Genomic DNA, 24,964 nt, shown 5'->3' with positions numbered 1-24,964 from the left:
CATGACTGGCAGAATCAGAACTTTAAGTTTAGCACTTTCATGCTAACTCCTCCCACTGGAGTACTAACTAAACTATTGAGGTTCTAACTAAAACCACACTGCAAAGCTGTTTACCAGTTACAAAACACATTTCTACATTTACTTCCAGGCTGCCAACACAGGAGTCTTCTCCAGCTTTCACACAGATAGCCTTCCACACAGACAGCACACAAACATTTTACCCTTCTTTTATAACTGCATGCTCAATCACAGGCAGGTGTAGTCTTCCACCAAAACCCTTGGACTACATTTACCCTCACACACAATGGCTGATTTACCCGAAATTGCCGACACACACAAGATGACTGATGGGGAACTCTGCCCAGAAACAGGGCCCAGAATGAGGCTCAGAGGTGGGTTGGGAACACCTGCAGAGAGTGTGGCCAGCCCACATAAATAGGGCTGGTTTGACAAAGAAAGAGAGAGGAGTAGGGAGAGACACCAGTGTGGTGTCTGTGAGCAACAGAACAAAGAATTCTAAACCGTTTGGCAGCCTGTGTACGACCTGGACTATTATGACAAACCTGCTGGCTGGATTATCTGCGTTACCTGAAAACCTGTGCTGTGTACCGAACTTTGTATTGTTATTTGACGATCCCTCTGCCTGAACCTTGGAAGACAAAAAAAGTGCAGGTACAGTCACGTTTAACCCTGAACTGCTGTTGTGTGTGATTGGTGTAGTGTTTTGTGTCGATCTGTGTACAAGTTTGACTTTGCGGACCTCACTTTGTCACACGTGGTGGAGAATGCAGGCACCTTTCTAACAGAGTGATTTAAAAATACACACACACACAACAAAATGGAGTCAATGCTGCAAGCACTGTTACCACTGTTTGATTCGGGAAGTATGATCACTATTACGTGCGTACACGGTGATATTCGCCTCTACCCTACGGCCTTATGACCATGCAAACAGAGGCAGTTACCTTGGAGTATGAGGTCGGGGTAGTCCCCATTATACCATATACCATATGAAGTTGTGGAACAAATTGGCCCTCCCCCTCAAATGAGTGAGCAGGAAGTAACCTTGAGTCCAAACCTGACACTAGAAGAGGGTGATGTCTCTATGGATACCCCAGCCAGGATGGTCAATGTAGGTCAATGTAAAGGATCCTGCTGGGGCTGAAGAGATTGACTCTAACTCGTGTAACACCATTGCTGTACACTATCCTGTCAAGATGGTACATTAAGATGAACGTTTTGATGGGAGTCTACTATGTTGACACCTCTGGCAACGTCCTGAACACCAGGTATTCAGTAGAAAGGCCTGGATCAATACCACTGTAAATCTCCCCTCCCACCCCAAGTGGTCTTACATAGCCTGCTCCAGGTAATGATGCACAGCTACATTTGAATTAAGTAAAAAAAAAATCAGATTTTCAGGTCTTATATAGAATTAAAAATAAAGTTCAACTACTGCACTTCAGAGGCTCATCCATTCAGCTCACAGCCCACTAGACTGAATCCGGATGCCCTGTGTGTTATTTGGCTAGTTCAGCTACCGGAACAGCAGCCATGGAGAACAAGATGTCCTAGCACCCCAGTTAAACAGCACTGCCTAATCACAAAAAACACAATGCAGTTTGACATATTTATTTCAAATTCAGTTTGCAACTATAATCTTTGGTGAGTTTAATTATGGAAATAATCTATGACGACTTTATTTAAACTTGAAAATATGTCAGACTTTTTATAAGCAAAGTAGTGGCAATATCAATACAAAGGCTTGTGCAACCATTGCAATACATTGCATTACATAGAAATTAATGACCACAGTCATTTTACTGAATATTACAGCCACAGCTTGTATTCACTCAGGGAAAAAATGCATGCATAGACAAAGATAACAGGTCAATGAACAATTCAGTCCAGAACATTTTTCTTCAACTTACTTGGAGACTCAATAATCTGTTATTTAACAGTTGCTAAATGCACAATGCATCCATCCACTTTATAAGAATATCAGAAGGCGCAGTCTGTTCCTCTGAAATGTTCAATCAGGAACTGTTGGCTTTATTGTTATTGTATTTTCTTTTTCCCCCTGTTTTTATTTGCTTCACATATGGTAACTAAATAGAGTTAAATGCAAATATTCTATAACTCAAGCCAGGTTCATTGAGAGTTATAAACTGGATGCTCTCCAAATGTTGTGAAGGCCTTCTGACAGGAAGAGAACAAATATTTGTATTAGTAATTAAGAAAAACAAAACACAGCTCTGCATGTAAATTGTTGACACTGATACATTTTCAGCTTGACCTTTTTAATTACTTGTAGAACTCAGCTTTAACCATCTGTTCTTGCACCACTTCATCATTTTATTAACTGTCAGATTTCTTTAAATGAAATCAAAATACCTTCATGACCTTTAACTGTTTGTCTCTAACAAAATAATTTCATAACTATTACCTGTCTCAAATATATAGTTTTGAAACAAACATGATATTACTAACACATACTGTATTTTCATTTTAAAATATGATATTTTGTACTACACTAGATACAAATAGATCTCTGGCTTGATTTCCAGGAAATGTTTTACACATGCACTTCTCAGAAGTGTGTCCAGGGGCGGGCATCTTACTGGCTGCAAAGCATGTCAGTGATAAGGTAAAGCAAATGGTTGGTTTCTAACAGGATTATATTATTGAACTCTCCATGTAAAATGACTATGAAAGTGTGAGACTATCTGCAAGAAAGGCCTGCAAATGGAGATTTATCTAACCTACTAGTATGAGGTTTCATGTTTTAAAATGAAAATTCATGTTTGCTGAAACTTACTGTAGATTATGGTGTTATTAATACCCACATTTTAAAAAGAATTAGAAATGGGTTACTTTCCTCTGGTATAGTTCCATCAGATCTTAAGGTTGCTGTGGTAAAGCCTCTGCTTAAACACAATTTGGACCCTAAAGTCCTCAATAACTATAGATCAATCTCTAACCTACCATTCTTAGATAAGGGTCCAGAGAGAGTTGTTGCAATTCAGTTACAAAGATTTCTAACTTTTAATTGTATATTCGAGAAGTTTTAGTCTGGTTTTCGTGCTGCACATAGCATTGAAATGGTCCTTGTCAGAGTTGTGAATGATCTGCTGATAAGCTCTCAAGTCAAAACTAAAAACACACTTTTATAAAATGGCTTTCTTATCTTAGTGAGTTTTAATGTAACTTTAAAATTGCTGCTTTTGTATTATGTGTATACTGTTATTTAAATATGTTATGACTATGGCAGTTGTATGTGTGACATGCTATACAAATGTATTGTGGTTTGTTCTTTTTTTCTGCTATATACTGTACAGTGTTGTGCAGTACTTTTGTATAAAAAGCTCTGTATAGATGCAATAAATACATAAATAAATAGATAGATTTCAAAATTACACATTTGAGAACTAGAGTGAATGTATGTGCAGGGTGTGGTAAATATACATTTCTGTACAAAAGTCTTAGACATGTTGCATTTTTCTACTCATGCATTATGAACATCCACAATTTACTCAAAGCCTCCTCTAGGGTTCTCTACTATTATAACAACCTTGACTTGCATAAAGAAAGAAAAAGATTGAGTGAAATAGCTCGTAGCACTCGATTTTCAAGGGGTGGTATCCAAAGCATAAACAACAAGTACAGAGAAACATCATCTGTAATTGACAAACCCAGGACTAGAACATCCAAAAAGCTGTCTAACAAAGATGAGCTATACTTGAAGATAATATCCTTAAGGAATAAAAAGAAGACAACCGTTGAATTGACAACAGAACTAGCAGAAGGCACAGGTGTCCTTGTCCTTCAAATCAACAGTACAATGGAGATTCTTGAAATCAGGACTTAAAGGATGTGTTGCAGTAAGAATACCCCTGTTAAGAAAGGAGAACAAGACTAAAAGGCTAAAATATGCACAAGAATACAGTACCAGTCAAAAGTTTGAGTACACTTGCTAGAAACTAGGATTTTTTCATAATTGACAATGTTTTACGTCATATACGTTTCTGTAAATATTTGGAAATGAAAAGACATGTTACAATATAGAAAACAAAACATAAGGAGTATCAAAGCAATGTTCAAGAAAACTGAAAATTGTCTCTAAATCTTGGATTCTTCAAAATAGCTACCCTTTGCCTTAATAACAGCCTCCCAAACACGAGGCATTCGGTTAACAAGTTTCAGCAGGAAATCACCGACATGTCTTCCCAGCTCTTCTGCAGCAATTCCCAGAGATGTAGAGCACTTGTGGGTGGCTTTGCTTTGACTCTTCAGTCCAGTTCGTCCCACACAAGTTCTATGGAATTGAGGTCTGGAGACTTGGCAGACCAGGTGTGACAGGATGAACGTGTGGTGTAAGACAACAGACTCCAGTCCAGTTTTCCAATTTATGCGCTTGGTTTTATTTCCTAAAACAGGTCACCAAACACGCACTTAAACAAATAATAATAATAAACAATAGAGCCGCCGGGATACACAACAATGTGTAACTCAACAAAGTAAAGAGAAATGGGGGGTTTGCAGTCCCAAATAATAAACAGCAAAAACAATCTGTCTTCCTTCCGTGAGTCCGGGAACGGGAAAACACAGGGGGTAATAATCCCAGCACTTCCGGGTTGTCGCTCCTCCGAAGTACTCCCGGACCGTCCCTTTAGTGCTCTATAAAATACAAAAAGGAGAAGGGATTAACAGGTCAGCCCAGAACACAGACAACCCTTCTTTCAACTCCATTTCTCTGTTTCTCTGTTCATTTTTCGTTCTCTCTCTCTCTCTCTCTCTCTCGCACAGTACCTTGCCAGCAGGAACAGAACCCTGGGCCACACCCCTTTTTGTATGCTCCATCTCGTCCCCATTGGTCAGCGAGGGCAACCACCATCAACCAATACGCAATTGCCACCACGCTTTCCGACTGGGTCGATGACGTTGCGCATCGCGGCTCCGTCCCCTTTCCAGGGGGCCAACTTCCACATCCCCTAGGAATGACTGCTCCTCCTCCCTAACGTCCTCACCGGTCGGGAGGGAGATCTAAAACAAGAGTTCATTCTTTCTTTGTCACACCAGGTCATTAGATTGAGTCGTCCTTCACTTTCCTTCTAAGCCAGATAGTTCTTGTACAACTTTGAGGTTTGTTTCGGGTCATTATCTTGCTGAAAGATGAAGGTCTGCCCAACTAGCCATAATCCTGATGGAATGGCATGCCTCTGAAGTATGCTATGATAGCCATGGAGGTTGAGCTTGCCATGGACTTGGTAAAGATCACCAACTCTGTCACCAGCAAAGCAACTCCAGACCATGACACTGCCTCCTCCATGGTTGACAGTGGGAACAACACATGCAGAACTCATGCGCTCATTACTCGGCGGCAGGACCCAAATATTTCAAATTTTGACTCAACGTCCAGTTTCTGTGTTTTTTGGCCCAGGCAAGTATCTTCCTCTTAATCTGCACTCTTAACAATGGTTTCTTTGCAGCAATTCTTCCAGTTAGGCCAGCTTCACGCAATCTCCTCTGAACAGTTGATGTTGAAAGATCTGTACTTCTAGTAGCATTTAGCTGAGCTTGTATTTCAGGGGCAGTTAATCACCGGTTTCGCAAACTTGTGACTCGAATGAACTTGTTCTTTGATTCTGAGGTCACCCTTGGCCTGCCTGACCTTGTTCAGTCCTCATGAGTGCCAGTTTCTTCAAATCGTTTGATGGTCTTGGCCACAGCACTTACAAACACTTGCAAAGTTCTTGCGATTTGTCTTAAACATTGACCTTCACTTCTTAAAGTAATTACAGACTTTTTTCTTTGCTTAACTAGCGTATTTTGCCATTTTCTGCTCCCTTATATTCAGGAATGACAAACTTGTGCCTATGCTACCTATATTTATAGTATCATGGACACCTGTTAACAATAAGCAGGCCATTTTTGAGAAAAAAACGTATTTAAAAAGTGTGGCTTAAATTCAAAGGAATACAGTAATTCATATAAATAGCTTCTGCTTTATTTTTTGCCCAATTTGTGCGCTCAACTCAGCAAATCCTAAACACCAAACCTTAACTTGCATATGCACCAACTAGCCACACAAATCAAAATAACTCCAAAACAACTCAAGGAGCTTTATATTTAGCAGAGGTGAAATTAAATGAGCTTACCAAATACTTAGGTAATGGCTAAAGAGATGTTTCATGCAGACTGCAGTTATGGAGAGCTATTTTAATTATTCAAAGAATGACAGGTCCCACAGGTCATTCAGAATTATCATCAAATACAGCAAGTGTACACAGAGTGCTCTTTTTAATTTTGTAGGGCTATGTAACGGGGTGAAGTGTTATGTGTGTGGGGCGTCACTGAACAATACTGAGGCAGACTCACTAAATTCACTAAAGGTCACTAAATATTATTATTATTATTATTATTATTATTATTATTATTATTATTTATTACATTACAGATGATCACATTATAAAATATCACACTATAGAATATCACATTACAGATAAGAGCAGTTATTAAGTAAACTAAAATCAGTAGCAAATAAGATCAAATTTAAATAAGAGCAAAATAAAGAATACAATAAATAATTACATTTAACTATTTAGCTGCCCATTTATTTTGGCAATTTCCATGTTAAAAATGCTCTTTTTTTTGTAGATTTTTCATTCTTATCCCTCAAATAAGCAATTTGGACAGTTTTCAAAAAAATTCTCTTGTTTTATATATATATATATATATATATATATATATAATATATATTATATATATATATATATATATATATATATATATAATATATATATTTAATACAGACTTTTTTTATTGTGATTATGATATCAGAAATACAGTGTTTCAATAGAACTTAAATAACAAAATAACAACAGTGTGTTTATAATTATAGCATTATAATATAAATCACAACTTAATATAATTTTTTTCAGATAGCAGCATTATATAAGTATAAAAAACATATATTTATTTTGCAATTGCAGCATTATAATAACATTATAATACTTGTGCAGGCATATCACTTTTTAGAAATAATTTTTTTGTCTGATAGATTTCAAAGCAGATGCACTTCAAATCCCCATCAATGCTAATGTCTTTGTCTAACATATATACATCTGAAAACTTGCATCACAAATTTTCAGATGTATATGTGCTAGATAATATAAGCACATATAAGCACCTGCACGCTATTCTCAGGGGCGTGACAAATTTGGACTCATGTGCGCTCCATGTGGAAATCGCGGGATAAGCAGCTGGGTGGTTAAGAGCGGGTTCGACTAAATATTTGCTTATATGAGTAAAATCCGGTAAGAGCATGTATAATAATGTCTTTATATAGCGCCTTTTATAGTGGACCACAATCACAATGAGCTTTACGAGTTAGGCTGTGAACTGTGCATTATATGCAGAGTCACTTACAATAGGACATTTATTTAACATCTCAACTGCAGGATGGAGCACAAGGAGGTTAAGTGACTCCACTGCCACACTGCCTTCCTTGTAAGTTTGATAAATGGATGAGAATGATATACGGATACCTATAAGAATACAGTCAAATACAAGATATATAAAGTGGTTATAATTAAGAGCAGTAGTAAAATATGGCAAGGTGTGGAGCAGTTCAGTGCTAGTACTGGTAGAATTGGCAAACTGATCCAAGTACTGGTACAATTGGGTGCCATATAGTCCTGTATAGTCACGAGGTATGAAGTTTACAGATGCTGAAATACTGAAGTAAAAATTCCTCCACCTTATGCTATTTGTGATTTCCATTACACCAGAGTAGGTGTTAAAACTTCTTGCTGATATTGGACTCAGCTCTCGCCAAGATAAGCACCAATTAAGACATAGCATATTTTACTGTAAACTAATGTGATCGAGCTGCGTTTCCTTCCATATGATGATGTAAATATCCTTCTGCCTGGTGTTGGTGGCTGAAGAGTAATGCTGGCTCCAGGGACCAGCATATTTTGCCTCCCTGGCAGATCAGCACACACAACAGCTGCAATGCTGGCTACAGGTATCATCCACAGTGCAGCCTCCCTAGCAAATCAGCATGGCAACTGTCTGGACTGAGCTGAGTAGGGTACTTCTCTAGGGTCTTCAAGTGAGCACCTTCCATACTTGGTATGTCGTCGACTAGCCCATGAAGTAACTTAAAAATAAAAGATGGTGAGTAAGTAGATTCAAGAAAATGCACAGAGTCCTTTTCTTCAATCAGTTGTTAGGTTTATTGAAATATGCAGGGAGTCTGGTCCCAGGTACAGGACAAACACAATACTCGTCCTTACAATTTTTGCATGACATTAAATACCCTTCTGTATAGATGGTCCACCTCCTCTTTCTCTGGCACTTAACCAATAGCAAAGGTACAACACATTATTCTGTCACCATATATTTAATCTATTGTGTGTGTGTCGCAGTTTGGACCCCCTTACTACAACAGTGTGCTGCCTTCCGGGAGCCTCGGTCAAGCACATCACTGAAAACGTGGACAGGCTCCTAGAACGAACAGGAGACGACCCGGTAGTAGTCGTCCACATCGGTACAAACAACATTGGAAGAGACAGACCAAAATCCCTGCAAAACAAATTCAGAGAGCTAGGAAGGAAATTAAAAGAGAAAACCAAAACTGTGGTATTTTCTGGTATACTACCCGCACCTTGCAAAGGACCATATGGACAGCTGGAAATAATAAATCAAAACCAATGGTTGAAGACGTGGTGCACACGGGAAGGCTTCACCTATCTTGATCATTGGACCACTTTCTACAACGAGGACTATCTGTATAGACGGGATGGACTGCATTTAAATAACAAGGGAACTAGTCTACTTGGAGAAAAGATCCTCGAGCAGGTTCGGAAGCATTTAAACTAGAAAGGAAGGGGGGAGAAATCAACAAAAAAACAGAAGGGAGACCGCATCAAAACAAGAACAACAACTCAGGTAAGACAACCATTAAATGTGTTTATCTAAATGCTAGAAGTATCAGAAACAAAATTCTAGAACTTGAAGCTACTGCACTAACAGGTAACTATGATGTGATAGGTGTTACAGAAACGTGGTTATCTGAGAGTGATGGGGACGAATATAATATTTGTGGGTATACACTGTATAGGAAAGACAGGCAGGACAGAAGAGGAGGAGGGGTAGCGCTATACATAAGAAACAGTCTTGAAGCCCAGGTGTTAAACCTGGACAAAGAAAATAAAACCGAATCAATATGGGTCAGAATAACAGACAAAAATTCAAAAGGCATAATAATAGGAGCATGCTATAGACCGCCAGATTCAGACGGTGAGCACAATAATCTGTTATACAATGACATTAGAAATGTGTGTAGCAAAGGAGAAGCCATACTAATGGGGGATTTCAACTTCCCCCAAATAAAATGGGAAAACCCGGTGGGTAGCGCGAAGGACGAAATAGAAATGGTGGAAATGACAAATGACTGCTTCCTAACACAATTTGTGAAGGCACCCACTAGAGGGGAGGCATGCCTTGATTTAGTCTTTTCAAATAACGAAGATAGAATAACTAAAACAGAGGTCAGAGAACCACTGGCAAACTCAGACCACAACATGGTCTCATTTGAAGTGTTTTTTAAATCCTCAAAAGTAAAGACTAAAGCTAAGGTTTACAATTTTAGAAAAGCAAACTATGAAGGCATGAAACAGAGACTAACAGAAGTAGATTGGAGTAAAATAGAGAAAACACCCACAGAAGAAGGATGGTTGTTCTTCAAAAATGTAGTACTAGAGGCGCAAAACAATTATATCCCTAAAGTAGACAAATCTAAATGTAAAACTAAATTGCCAAAATGGTTTAATAGATCAATTAAAAAAATATTCAGCGAAAAAAGGCACTTTACAGAGCATTAAAAAAGGACCAAAAAGAAAGTACACAGAAAGAGTACACAGAACTGCAAATGCAAGTCAAAAAGGAAGTTAGAAAGGCCAAGAGAGAAATAGAAATGAACATTGCTAAGGGAGCTAAAACCAATTCCAAAATGTTTTTCCAATATTACAACAGCAAGAGAACATTCAAAGAGGAGATTAAATGTTTAAGAGATACAAATGGCAAAATCGTAGAGGAAGAAAAAAAAATAGCAAATATGTTAAATGATTACTTTTCACAAGTTTTTACAAAGGAAGATACTGACAACATGCCCCACATGTCATCCAGTTCCTATCCAGTTTTAAATAACTTTAGCATAACTGAGGCAGAAGTGTTAAAGGGACTAGGAGCTCTTAAAATAAACAAATCCCCTGGGCCGGATGAGATCCTCCCAGTAGTACTCAAAGAAATGAAAGAAGTAATTTACAAACCGCTAACCAAGATCATGCAGCAGTCTCTTGACACAGGGGTGGTACCGACAGACTGGAAAATTGCAAACGTAATACCGATCCACAAAAAGGGAAACAAAACTGAACCAGGTAACTACAGACCAGTAAGCCTGACTTCTATTATATGCAAACTTATGGAAACTATAATAAGATCCAAAATGGAAAATTACCTATATGGTAACAGAGTACTGGGAGACAGTCAACATGGTTTTAGGAAAGGGAGATCGTGCCTAACTAACTTGCTTGATTTTTTTGAGGATGCAACATCGATAATGGATAATTGCAAAGCATATGACATGGTTTATTTAGATTTCCAGAAAGCTTTTGACAAAGTCCCGCACAAAAGATTAATTCTCAAACTGAACGCAGTTGGGATTCAAGGAAACGCATGTACATGGATTAGGGAGTGGTTAACATGTAGAAAACAGAAAGTACTGATTAGAGGAAAAACCTCAGAATGGAGTGTGGTAACCAGCGGTGTACCACAGGGATCAGTATTAGGTCCTCTGCTATTCCTAATCTACATTAATGATTTAGATTCTGGTATAGTAAGCAAACTTGTTAAATTTGCAGACGACACAAAAGTAGGAGGAGTGGCAAACACTGTTGCAGCAGCAAAGGTCATTCAAAATGATCTAGACAAGATTCAGAACTGGGCAGACACATGGCAAATGACATTTAATAGAGAAAAGTGTAAGGTACTGCACGCAGGAAATAAAAATGTACATTATAAATATCATATGGGAGATATTGAAATTGGAGAAGGAATCTATGAAAAAGACCTAGGAGTTTTTGTTGACTCAGAAATGTCTTCATCTAGGCAATGTGGGGAAGCTATAAAAAAGGCTAACAAGATGCTCGGATACATTGTGAAAAGTGTTGAATTTAAATCAAGGGAAGTAATGTTAAAACTGTACAATGCACTTGTAAGACCTCATCTTGAATATTGTGTGCAGTTCTGGTCACCTCGCTATAAAAAAGATATTGCTGCTCTAGAAAGAGTGCAAAGAAGAGCGACCAGAATTATTCCGGGCTTAAAAGGCATGTCATATGCAGACAGGCTAAAAGAATTGAATCTGTTCAGTCTTGAACAAAGAAGACTACGTGGCGACCTAATTCAAGCATTCAAAATTCTAAAAGGTATTGACAGTGTGGACGCAAGGGACTTTTTCAGCCTGAAAAAAGAAACAAGGACCAGGGGTCACAAATGGAGTTTAGAAAAAGGGGCATTCAGAACAGAAAATAGGAGACACTTTTTTACACAGAGAATTGTGAGGGTCTGGAATCAACTCCCCAGTAATGTTGTTGAAGCTGACACCCTGGGATCCTTCAAGAAGCTGCTTGATGAGATTTTGGGATCAATAAGCTACTAACAACCAAACGAGCAAGATGGGCCGAATGGCCTCCTCTCGTTTGTAAACTTTCTTATGTTCTTATGTTCTTATGTTTGTGTGTGTAGTCTAGTGTGACGACCTCTGAACTCAGTGCATTCTTCAGACCCCTGGTGCCCAAAAGGTCCATACATCTGTTTTTTTTTATCTTCTTGAGACCCTTTGATTCCAGTGGCATTATCTCTTTGGATCTCTCTGAGAACCTTTGGGTCCAATGCCAGTTCCTGGGAGCCTTTTAGCCCCTTTATGCTTTGCACTCCAAAAGTCTTAGAGCCTGGCCCCTTCTGGTCCACAGCATTAGCTTGCAGTCAATGCTGGGCAAGAAGCTTGTAGCTGCAACGTCTCTATCAATTGTTAGCAGTACATGCAATTTGAACCAAACAGTCTGCAATCTGCAATATTAGTCTCTTTTCAGAAAAGAACACCAGTATAGCTTTGCCAGTCCACATGCGTTGCAAACTGCTAATCAATTCTCTATCCATGTTTTCCAACAGCCCATGACACCTTAAGAGGGCTCGAAAGTGATTCTGGCACCCCAGCATCACACCCCTCCATCCCCCACTCAGCTTACTTACCTTCCTTTACATCAAAGTTTTGTTTATTTCTACCGTGCTTGAGGTCCCCAATCAGAATCTTTTCATCTCAACCAGAGCCAGTTGCTGCTTCTCTCTGCTGCTTCAGATAAGTTCTTCACTATGCGTCGCAACTCTTGACCACTGAATCCGATGTCTCTGAGAAACCAAGTTGTGGAGTGTGCCACAAATCCTTGACAATGCACTGGGTAAACCTGGACTCTCCATACTCACTGTTCTGCTTCAGCAGCTATTTGGGCATACCGAAATTTCTTCCTTTCGTATGCCTCATCCACAGCATCCTCCCATGGCACTGTTAAGTCTACCAACTGAACAAGAAATGCTGATCCAGACCACAAGACAATATCAGGTCGAAGGTTAGTGGTGGCAATTACAGGTGGGAAAATAAGCCGTTGTACAACATCTGCCAGCATTTTCCAGTCTCTAGCAGCTTCCAGTTGTCCTAGATCAGTTTTGGTTTTAATACCTTTTGTTGGAGGTTGCTCCCCTGGATGGAGGAATGTTGTTCTTCGTGTGTCATATATTGCTAGCATTGCTGGCACTTTCTTCCAGTTTTCAACACAGGTGCTGCCTCCCTCACACATTCGTCGTGTGACTCTACCAATGCCATTTCCAATCAAACCTTGGCGCACTTAAACACCTCTGTTAGAGCTGAGACCGGCAGCTGCAGTATCCCTTTACCATACAGTCCCACTCTGTTGAGGCAGTGTGGAACTCCTAACCATTTCCTGACGTATGAACTGATTAATGCTTCCAGCTTCTCTACTGTTGTCAAGAAAACCTCATACACAGTGAGTGGCCATAGAAGTACTGGCAGTAGACCAAACTGAAAGCACCAGAGTTTAAGTTTTCCCAGTAAAGTGCTGCTGTCTATGCTCTTCAACCATTGTACTGTGGAACCATTTCTTGTGGATTGCTAGGTGGGATGTCTGAAGGAATCAACCTAGACTCCTGCCTTTTAATCTGTGTGCATTTCCTCGAGATATCTCTCCAGCTCAGACTTAGTTGCTTTTAGTTTACCATTTTTCTCCCTGGTGAATAACTTTGCAAATTTTAATGGGTCTTTAAAAAAGTTAGTTCTTGCATGCTCCTTCTTTTTGGAGCATTTCCGTAGGCGCTCAGCTCTGCGCAATGTTGCAAGCTTATCTTTTATGACCGTTTGTAATAGATTGATTGCCTCCTTCTGACTTTGTTCTCCTCTCCTCCATTGCTTCCTCAGCTACCTAGTTTCTCTAGCTAAGCACTCAACCTCCTGCTGCCGTCTAGACTTTATAGGAATAGTTTGTACTTTCTCCTTTATTTTTTCAACTCAAAACCTCGCTTCCATATGCGTAGATGGTATCCCCAAATTTATCCACCTTCTTTTTGACTGTTCCACCTAACCTTTCCAGTGCAAAACAGAGATCTGTGTTTAGAGTCCCACACTGTTTTCTCAGAAGCTCTTGGCCATTTAACTCCAGGCTTGTACCTGCTGAGGTTCTTTTTTCTCTTACTCTGGTTCATCTGACTGGGTTCACAAAGATCATTAGGTTCATCACTAGTTGTGTTTATGCAAGTTCTCCTCTCATCTATGACAGGAGTGCTGATATCCTGCAAACTGTCGTTTGCTTCCTGTCACTGGATTCCATTTGACTGACTTGACTGACTTTGTAAAAAAAGTACTGATCAATGCAAGGCCCTTGTCCCTTCTGCTTCAAGCATTTTATTCTCCCTTGATGAAACTTTGCTCCAGCCACAGACACAAACTTAGTTGATTGAATACTTATTACACAGTATACATCCATACGTTTGACCATCAAGGGCAGTCAGAATGGCATTGATTTAATGTAATGGGTCAGAAAGGTATTTGCATTTTAGTATGGAAACAACCATTTCATAATAATTAATAATAACAGGTAAAGTTTAGTTTTCATCAAGCACCAGTCACGACTTTTATAGTATATTGATAGTCACAGTTTCCCAATGGGGTCTCAAATGTTCCCAGTACTGCTGATTTAGTTCTGCTTTTGTTTCACATCAAACAGCCATTGTATTTGCAAAGGCTACAGTAATATGACATAGATCCTGCTTGCTTAATTGAACTGTCAGTCTAATTAAAAAAAACATTTACATAAACATCTGAAGCTTCTCTAAAACCATTTTTGTCACACCAATGAATGCTTTTCTGACTTTACTGCAGAGCATCACATCTCAAATGAGGCTTTTTGTTTATGACAAAGCTGATAAAACATACAAACAGCTGTGAATGTACTCCATTAGAAGACTTTGGCTAAGACAGCTACAGTGGCTCTCAAAAGTATTCACATTTTATTGTGTTACAGCATGGAATCAAAGAGGATTTAATTAGGGGTTTTTGCCACTGATCAACACAAAAAAAGTCCATAATGTCAAAGTGAAAAATAAAATCTATAGATTGTTCTAAATTAATTACAAATATAAAAAAGAAAATAATTGATTGAATAAGTATTCATCCCCTTTGCTATGACACACCTAGATAAGCTCTGGTGCAATTAATTGAATGGAGTCCACCTGTATGCAATTAAGGTGTTTCACATGATTTCAGGTTAAATAAACCTGTCTCTGGGAGGTCCCACTGTTGTTTAGTACATTTCCTAACAAAAACTACATCATGAAGACAAAGGAACATTCAAAGCAAATCTGGAATAAGGTTCTTCAAAAGCACCAATCAGGGGTAGGATATAAGAACATTTCCAAGGCACTGAATATCCCCTGGAGCACAGTAAAGTCCATTATTAAGAAAAGGAGAAAATATGGCACAACTGTGAATCTGTCTAGAACAGGCCATCCTCAAAAACTGAGTACCCAGGCGAGAAGGGCACTACTCAGGGAGGCCACCAAGAGGACTATGACAAATCTAAAGGAGTTACAGTCTTCCATGGTTGAGCTGGGAGACATTGTATACGACAACAATAGCCTGGGTGCTTCACAAAAATGGCCTTTATGGGAGTGGAAAAAGAAAGCCATTGTTGAAAAAAAACTCATATCAAATCTCAACTAGAGTTTACCAGAAGGCATGTGGGAGACTCTTGTGACCAAGTGGAAGAAGATTCTATGGTCTGATGACACCAAAATAGAGCTTTTTGGCCTCAATACTAAGCGTTATGTTTAGCACAAGCCTAACACCGCACATCATCCTGAGAACACCATCCCTACAGTGAAGCATGGTGGTGGCAGCATCATGCTATGGAGATGCTTCTCGGCGTCAGGGCCCGGAAAGCTTGTGAAGATAGAGGGCAAAATGGATGCAGCTAAATACAGAGAAATCCTGGGGGAAAACCTGCTGAAGTCTGCAAGAGACCTGGGACTTGGGAGAAGATTCAGCCAAAGCCACACTGGTGTGGTTTAGAAACAAAAAGGTCATTGTCCTGGAGTGGCCCAGTCAACGCCCGGACCTCAATCCAATTGAGCATATGTGGAAAGGGCTGAAAATTACTATTCATCAAAGGTCCCCATCCAACTTGACGGAGCTTGAGCAATTTTGCAAAGAAGAATGGACAAAAATGGCAGTGTCCAGATGTGCAAAGCTGATAGAGACTTATCCAAATAGATTCATGGCTGTAATTGCTGCCAGAGGTGCCTCTACCAAATATTGACCGTGGCAGGCTTTTTTTGCTGTTCTGAGCAAGAAATCTGGTTGTCATATGACATAGAGGGGCTAATGGTAGCCTGTTTCTCTACATATTTACAGGGGCTTTGTTTGAAAATGAATCATTTAATCATTGTCTCACCCTAAAACTAATTTAGAAAGATAATGACCACAGTGGCAAACTTTTAATTTGTCAATATGTGTCAAATTTACCTTCCCTAAGAACATGGAAATGCCATTGAAGCTTGAGCACTATGGCAACTCGAAATGCATCATAGGATCAGTAGTCCCAAAACAGCATTAAAATACAATACAGAGACACCGATCTGGATACAAGTTAATAATTCGCACAAAGAGGCCATTTGTTTTAAGTGAGTTTGTATTTTAAGTAGTAGTTTACAATAAGCAATTTTTAAATTTGGCTGGGACCATGTAGTACGCCTGCAGTATTATGAAATGTGTATAATCTGAGTTTGTCTTAATGAGAATTTACTGTGCATACATGCTGTACAATATGGCCATTGCTTTCTTACTCCTGCAAAGCTTACTATTCAGTAAAAGGGCAATGGTATATTGGAACAATAATTAAATTAACAGAATCGCCCCAGAGAGGTTTAGTTTCCAGTATTGGATAATGTAGTTAAAATAAGCTGCTTGGAAAGCGATCTTTTTTGTTTTCTCTTTTATGAACAATTGATTGATGAATTATTTTCATTGTGCTGCAATTAGTTTTTCTCCACAAGTTGTCGTATTACTTAAGAGCACCAGAAATGTAGTTGTTTTATTTGTGTTTTTTTTTTGTTTGTTTTGTTTTATTTTGTAATCAAGAAACATTTATGATACCATTAGTCTGTTTAGTGCTGTAATAACACAGAGCAATTATTTTTGCGCTTACCTCCTGCTTCTCCTCAATTACTGGTACTTATTTTAAACACAGTCATACCTTTCCCTAGCATAGAAAACACATAACATAGTGAATGCAGTGCCCAGGTGACACTTTTTTTTTTATTTTTTCCCTACATTTACAGTATACAAAAAATATGAGAAGAGTCAGTTGATGGGGAAAAATTTGTGTGCATTAAATAAGTATGGAAATGAAAAAGAAAACGTGTTTACTATGGTAAACATTTTAAAGTAAGTACATATTTAACTAAAAATGTGTTAAGGAATTTAACAGGCAAAGAAAACCAAACAAAATTAATCATTTTTTAAATCATCGGCTTCCAATTACACAGTTCATTACTGACTTACTGTTACTATAATATGACTGTGGAAAGGGCTTTGAGATAAGTCTGTTGCAATACAGCCATTTCCCATTTATAAAGGAATAAAGATTGTGAGAATGTATGTCCTTGCATTATACAATTATTTTGTTTGCCTTTTACTGACTTACTTTGATTATGCATTTAGCAGGCTTGAAATGAAAGATGTTATTTCTCTGCTACTGAATTATGAAGAGAAGCATTAATATAGTAGGCTTAATAGCTGCATGTGGTTGTCAAAGTACTAGGCAAATTATCTGTCTCAGAGTGCATGCTATAATGCAAAATATATATAAACTGTTAATAAAATTGAAAAGGTCATATGCAGATGATATTGGAAAATCACCCAGAAATTGTGCAAATAACAGTGGGTCGTGGATTTTCCTGGTCTACATATTTTTTTACTGCGGGAATGTCAAACCTAGCTAAAATTCCACTGGCAGATGTTTCTTTGCTGTAAGAAAACAACACATTTTTTTTTAACACATTTGTTATTTTTATCAGCAGGTATCGGGGGCACGTTAGTTAATTGCTTATTCTGAGTCCTTCGAATTTCTCAGTTTGACATGTTTTCAAGTATACACAAAAATATATACAGTAAGTGTTGTAACAGTTGGGTGCTTAAATGAATAGAATAAATGTGGATGAAAGTTCCATTAGTTACCATTATTTAGACATTGTGTTTTAGGGAGCTATGCTTTAAACACAGTTTCAGTCCTAACACCCCAATAAGTTTTGATTTTAGTGATGTTTTTAACTGACCCATCAAGTGCTCAATCCAGTCGATCATATCAGTGGAAATGTGAAGACCAGTATAATCAATTCTTATTGAGCAGTTAGGATTGAAATCAGTTCTGAATAATAACTTTTTGTATTTGCTTAACAAACTCAAAAACATAAGAAATACTGATACTATCTTATTAACCCATTAAGGCCATTACTTGAGGAAAAGGTATTTTTACAAAAATGTTGAACACTTTCGAACAATAGATTAATATTTAAGTTTTTTTTTTTTATTATTTGCAGATTATATATTTGCTTATATGACTTTGGCAAATGCACACATAGTAATACAAATGGCATAACAATAGCCTTGCATGTTATTAATGTATGTCTTTCCTATTCCCATTCTAATCATCTCTCCATTTTTATAAACAGCATGTTTCGCTTTGTGAATAATTTCTATCTCCTAATTTATCACAACCGTTTAAACCGGTGCTTGAGACCTAGAATGGTACCTTCTGTTTCTAGAACTGGGGTGTTATCATACCATCATCAAACTGTTCTCTTGATTTTGTAGTACACCAAAAGCAGGCATGTCCATCCCATTGTAGTATCTTTTGTAGATATCACATTCTTACCTGGATGTTTTTATTCATGTAAAAAATAATTGGTCAGATTACTACAAGGACTTGGGTGAGTTCCTACATGTATTTAAGATTTTCCATTTACCAGGTATTGGAGATGACAGGCATAGTCTCAGTGTTGAGTTAACTCCAAAATTTAACAAGCCCGTTCACTTTGACTTGTAACCGAAGATGGCCACAATATTATGGTCATGTGTACGGTCAATGGTTTCCAGATGCTAAAGACCTAATGTGTCAAGATATGGTTTCATAAAAAAAAAGTTACCCTTTGAACCTGTTTCTACTTGCCAGGTTTCATTACTCTATTGTGATTGTTCTTAGCAGCCGTGAAAGAGGCCAAGTACATTTGTCACCATGTATTTATTAATTGCTACTTCATTATTTTATGATACAATATACAGTTGCTTATTTCTTTATGTATTAATTTATTTGATAAAACCAAAAAAAAAAACTGCTACAGAAGAATATGATTTACTAAAGAATGGAACATGTATTGTTAGTGTGTTTGTTCTTCACATTGCTTTTATTAAAGAGCTATTCCTCCAAGCTCGAATAAATATGTTTTGCTTGACAATGTAATATATTTTAAAAACAGCAGTGGACAGAAGTATGTTAGAGTTTTTGTTTTTTTCTGTATGTACGAAGATAGTTTAAATTGCACCGCAAAAAAGACCCATAGAGTTAAATTCTGAAGGGATTCTATTGTTATCAGTGTGGTACAGTTAATATTATATTATTAGTTTGGACTGAAAACAAGAGAGTAAAGTTACCTTTGTCTGTAATATGATACCAAATAATTTCCATTTAATTTCCAGTAACTAATTGACATGCTGCTCTTCTAACAGTAACTTATGTAAGGCATTCATGGAGCTATTATTCAGCAGTCCCCTTTGATTTACTAAATTTGCATTTTCTTTTTATTATCATGTTTGCCTTATCAGTAACTACACATTTTCTTATTTCAACTAGAAACAATATGGTTGGTACAATTTTTGTCCTGCATTACATTTTGTCTTAGATACATGTGGAAGGGTGGTGGGTAATTCATTGACACAGGAGACAGAACAAATGCACTTGGAACACCACACAGGTGCCCAGTTTTATTCTCAGGTGTTTTGTTTCTTTTAGCCCGCAGAGGGCGCTGTTTGTCCATGGTCTGCTTACCAACTATGGTAAACAGAACCATGGGAATATCAAGCGAATGGTAAACAGTTCAGGGCTATTGCGCACTTGCAGGTGCTCCAAACAATGATTCAAAAATAGAAGGCAAAAGGAAAAGGGAAAATAAAACAGTAATAAAACTACAAAGAAAACGTGCTGCACTTGGCAGCGATATCCTGGTCGCCGCTACTCGTACAACCCGGATCACCGACCTACGCTACTGGCTCACTAGCCTCCTCTACACAATATCCTGGGGTCTGCCCAAGGGTTCCCTGCTGTCACTGTCTCACTGTTTAAGTGGCTTCTTCCTCCCCGCTGGTTCTCGTTCCTGACCAGCGCTTCCGCACATTCAGCGCGTCTAAAAGGGTAGACCTGAGGAAACAGTACAGCATTATCTTATAGGGCTAACAATCTCCCCAAGACCCACCTCCCAGCCATTCAGAGAGAGGGAAAGTTCACACACCCACTTTCCCACCTCCCCGTATCACTGCCATGACTCACAGGCAGTTGTTAGATGACTGCTGCACTCTTCCTGCAGCACTGTGAACACACCAGCAGAGTCAGCACAGATCTCCCCCTGCTACAATACATTATTCCCATCTTCCTCTAACCTGACCTGTCACAGGGAGTTTTATTGTTAAAAAGGACATCTTGCTTCCAATGGCAAGTCTTTAGCCTCTCTCTCTGAATTACCAAATTGGGAGTTTTTTGAAAATGTTACACAATAATAATTATGTATTTTTTCACATTAAAACAGTAAAATAAGGACAATTTGGAAGTAACCTAAGTAGACCTTTCAACTATTGTAATGATGTTCACTTATAATTGTAGTTCTTGAGTCACAAGATAGATAAATTTAATTTCCAGCCTGCCACAGAACATTCTGAAATGTGTTAATTTGCTGTTTTGTTTGTCAAATTGCAAATTTAATGACAGGCATAATCTGAACCCAGCCATGAGGTCCTGACCCACCAAATTATATAATCTGAACAAACTGGCACATAATGGTAGTGCAAAAGTTTGAAAGCATACATTGTGTAAAAAGTCCCCAAGGTTATAAAATGCAATAGTTTAAAATAGCTATACTCATATTGCTTCCAAATATTAAATCAAATTACCTGTTGGCATGATGGATGTGTGGTTTCAAATCATTAAATTTGAGACCTACACAAGGAATAACAATTTGCAAAAAGTATTTTAAATAATGATTTCATTAGCTTTGTGGATTCATTTCAGAAAGTTATGTAAGGGATGGATCTAGATGCACATCCCCATGTGGACAATTTTGCATTTTTACTTACGGAATGTGTACTAACTTTACCACCTGTTACCTCTGTCACAGGTGTTAATCTGGCTCCTGGTAGATTTTCAAATAACAAGTATGTGCTTGGCATTATTCAAGACAGTCATTGGAGCAAATCCTGTCTCATTTACCGTAATCAATGACCGGCAGCTGATACTTCCCTTAACCTACAGGATGTTTCCCAGATGTCCTATGTCTCAGCTGATTTGAAAATGAATAAATGATGCTTCAGGAAATCAAGTATGTGGGGGTGCTCTTCAGATACTCTAATATATAGTATATATATATATATATATATATATATATATATATATATATATATATATATATATATATATATATATATATATATAAGATATATTAAGAAAAATAAAAAAACTGAAATATCTTGCTTGCATAAGTATTCAACCTCTGTGCTGTCGAAGCTCCCAATTTGTACCGATGAAATAAATTGCCTTAACGAGGATACAATTACCCTACCATTGGCCTCCACCTGTGAACCATTAAAGTTGCTGTCATATGTTTTCTGGATAAAAACCCCAATGTTGAAGGATCATTGGTAAGTCTGTGAATCTGAAGAAAAAAGAAGACCAAAGAACATTCTACAAAAGTTAGAGATAAAGTAATACAAATGCATAGATTAGGGAAAGGGTACAGAATAATATCCAAGTGTTTGGATATCCCAGTGAGCACAGTTGGATCAATAATCAAGAAGTGGAAGCTGCATCACACCACCCAGGCACTGCCAAGAAAAGGTCATCCCTCAAAACTCAGCGCTCAAACAAGAAGGAGACTTGTGAGAGAAGCCACAGAGAGGCCAACAATCACTTTGAAGGAACTACAGAATTCAGTGGCTGGGAGTGGAGTAATGGTGCACCAGTCAACCATATCAAGAGCTCTGCATAACACGGGCCTGTATGGGAGGGTTGCAAGAAAGAAGCCGTTACTCAAAAAGTACCATCTGAAAGCACATCTGGAGTTTGCCACAAAGCATGAGAGTGACCCAGCTGCGACGTGGGAAAAGGTTTTGTGGTCAGATGAGACCAAGATAGAGCTTTTTGGCCAAAACTCAAAGCGCTATGTGTGGCGCAAACCTAACACTGCCCATGCCTCAAGACACACCATCCCTACAGTGAAGTATGGTGGTGGCAGCATCATGCTGTGGGGATGCTTCTCATCAGCAGGGACTGGGCATCTTGTTACAATTGAAGGAAGAATGGATGGGGCAAAATACAGGAAAATACTGCAAGAGAATCTCTGCTTCAGTCCGCTAAAAAACTGAAGCTTGGAAGGAAATTCACCTTTCAGCAGGACAATGATCCCAAGCCAAGGCCAAAGCAACATTGGAGTGGCTCAAGAACAAAAAGGTGAATGTCCTACAGTGGCCCAGTCAAAGTCCTGATCTCAATTCCGTTGAGAATCTGTGACACTATTTGAAAATTGCTGTCCACAAGCATTGTCCAACCAACCTGCACAACCTGGAGCAAATCTGCCAAGAAGAATGGGCCAAAATCACTCCGACACTGTGTGCAAAGCTGGTGCATACTTACCCCAAAAGACTTAAAGCTGTTATTGCAGCGAAAGGTGGCTCTACCAAATATTAATGTGTGGGGGTTGAATACTTATGCAAACAAGATATTTCAGTTTTTTTGTTTTTCTTAAAAATACTTCCCAACATAAAACCAATGTCACCTTATAATAATTGATTTTGAGTTTAAGTGTTTTAAAATAAAATATCGAACAGAACGAAATTTCAATGTACCATTTGTAATTCAGTAATATGAGAGAATTGGTCAGTAGTCTGAATACTTTTGCAAGGCACTGTGTGTGTGTGTGTGTGTGTGTGTATATATATATATATATATATATATATATATATATATATATATATATATACACACACACACAGCTCTGGAAAAAATTAAGAGACCACTGCAAAATTATCAGTTTCTCTGGTTTTACTATTTATAGGTATGTGTTTGGGTAAAATGAACATTTTTGTTTTATTCTATAAACTACTGATAACATTTCTGTCAAATTCCAAATAAAAATATTGTCATTTAGAGCATTTATTTGCAGAAAATGACAACTGGTCAAAATAACAAAAAAGATGCAGTGTTGTCAGACCTCGAATAATGTAAAGAAAATAAGTTCAGTTTCATTTTTAAACAACACAATACTAATGTTTTAATTTAGGAAAAGTTCAGAAATCAGTATTTGGTGGAATAATCCTGATTTTCAAGCACAGCTTTCATGCGCCTTGGCATGCTCTCCACCAGTCTTTCACATGGTTGTCCTGGAAGAAAACTTGCTTCCTTCTGCTCTGACAATGTTCCCCAACTCTGAGGATTGGTTTTTCCAGCAGGACAATGCTCCATTCCACACAGCCAGGTCAATCAAGGTGTGGATGGAGGACCACCAGATAAAGACCCTGTCATGGCCAGTCCAATCTCCAGACCTGAACCCCATTGAAAACCTCTGGAATGTGATCAAGAGTAAGATGGATGGTCACAAGCCATCAAACAAAGCCGAGCTGCTTGAATTTTTGCGCCAGGAGTGGCATAAATTCACCCAACATCAATGTGAAAGACTGGTGGAGAGTATGCCAAGACGCATGAAAGCTGTGATTGAAAATCAGGGTTATTCCACCAAATACTGATTTCTGAACTCTTCTAAGTTAAAACATTAGTATTGTGTTGTTTAAAAATGAATCTGAACTTATTTTCTTTGCATTATTCGAGGTCTGACAACACTGCATCTTTTTTGTTATTTTGACCAGTTGTCATTTTCTGCAAATAAATGCTCTAAATGACAATATTTTTATTTGGAATTTGGGAGAAATGTTGTCAGTAGTTTATAGAATAAAACAAAAATGTTCATTTTACCCAAACACATACCTATAAATAGTAAAACCAGAGAAACTGATAATTTTGCAGTGGTCTCTTAATTTTTTCCAGAGCTATATATATATATATATATATATATATATATATATATATATATATATATATATATATATATATATATATATATATATACACACACACACACACACTGTCAGCTGAGTGATATCAAAACATTCTCAAATTGAGTCTTAAAGGATCCAAATGATTCTGCCTCAACAACATGAATAAGTAGCCCATTCCATAGCCTCACTACTCTTTGTGTAAAGAAGTATCTCCTTCCCTCTGTCCAAGGTATGTTAACTCCTTTTAAGATTTTAAAGACTCAATCATGTCACCCCATAATTCTTCTTTGTTATAGGCAAAATAGATTAAGTTATTTTTGTATCCCAGTCCTTTAAGCCATGGGATTAACTTTTCGCTTCTGACTTCTCCAGAGCCACAATGTCCCTTTTGTACATGTCTGCCAGAGCAATATGAATAGGAATTACAGTATTCAACAAAGATGTCAGACAATGCAAACACACCTGCAGCACCTATCAGAGAGGAATAAAAGTGGTGTTGTTGCCCTGCACTAAGTTAAAATGTTATTCCTGCCTGTGTACCCATAGAAAAGTACCTTATGTACAATACCCTCAGGAAGAAACAAAATATGTATTAGCTGCCAGCCAGCAGAAGGAAATCGGAAGATTTAATATTTTCCTCTGAACAAACAAGTAATTACATAGCTTGGAGAGGCTTGCAGTTACAGTGACCGGTATGGCAGGTATTCCATGATCAGTAATACAACACCCATGGAGAATATACGTATGGTGGTGACCCAGGTAGCCAGAACCAGGGTCTAGACCCAGGTAGCAGTGCCAGTGTGAAAGGGTCTGTAGATAAACTGAAACATGTATTCTGAAATAGCTGGTGTAAGTACTATAGCTGTAGGCTAATAGGTGCAATGTTTATTGAATGAATTCCTTTGTCTCTGGCTTTACAAGTCGTAGGGTATCTGCTCTGACATTCCTTATTAAATA

General features: G+C 38.1%; 1 long non-coding RNA gene across 1 annotated transcript in view; it reads right to left on the bottom strand.

Annotated features, from left to right (window-relative positions):
• Window positions 1–4,226: 4,226 nt before the first annotated feature.
• Window positions 4,227–24,964, bottom strand: part of LOC121300620 — a 90,083-nt gene continuing 69,345 nt past the window's right edge. The window contains exon 3 of the long non-coding RNA XR_005947552.1: window positions 4,227–4,677. This is a non-coding gene — a long non-coding RNA (uncharacterized LOC121300620). The remainder of the gene's footprint in view (window positions 4,678–24,964) is intronic.

Source organism: Polyodon spathula, chromosome 1 (genome assembly GCF_017654505.1).
Source record: "Polyodon spathula isolate WHYD16114869_AA chromosome 1, ASM1765450v1, whole genome shotgun sequence".
Lineage (NCBI taxonomy): Eukaryota > Metazoa > Chordata > Actinopteri > Acipenseriformes > Polyodontidae > Polyodon > Polyodon spathula.
Note: the sequence above shows the minus strand (reverse complement) of the source record. Positions and strands in the feature narration are given on the sequence as shown.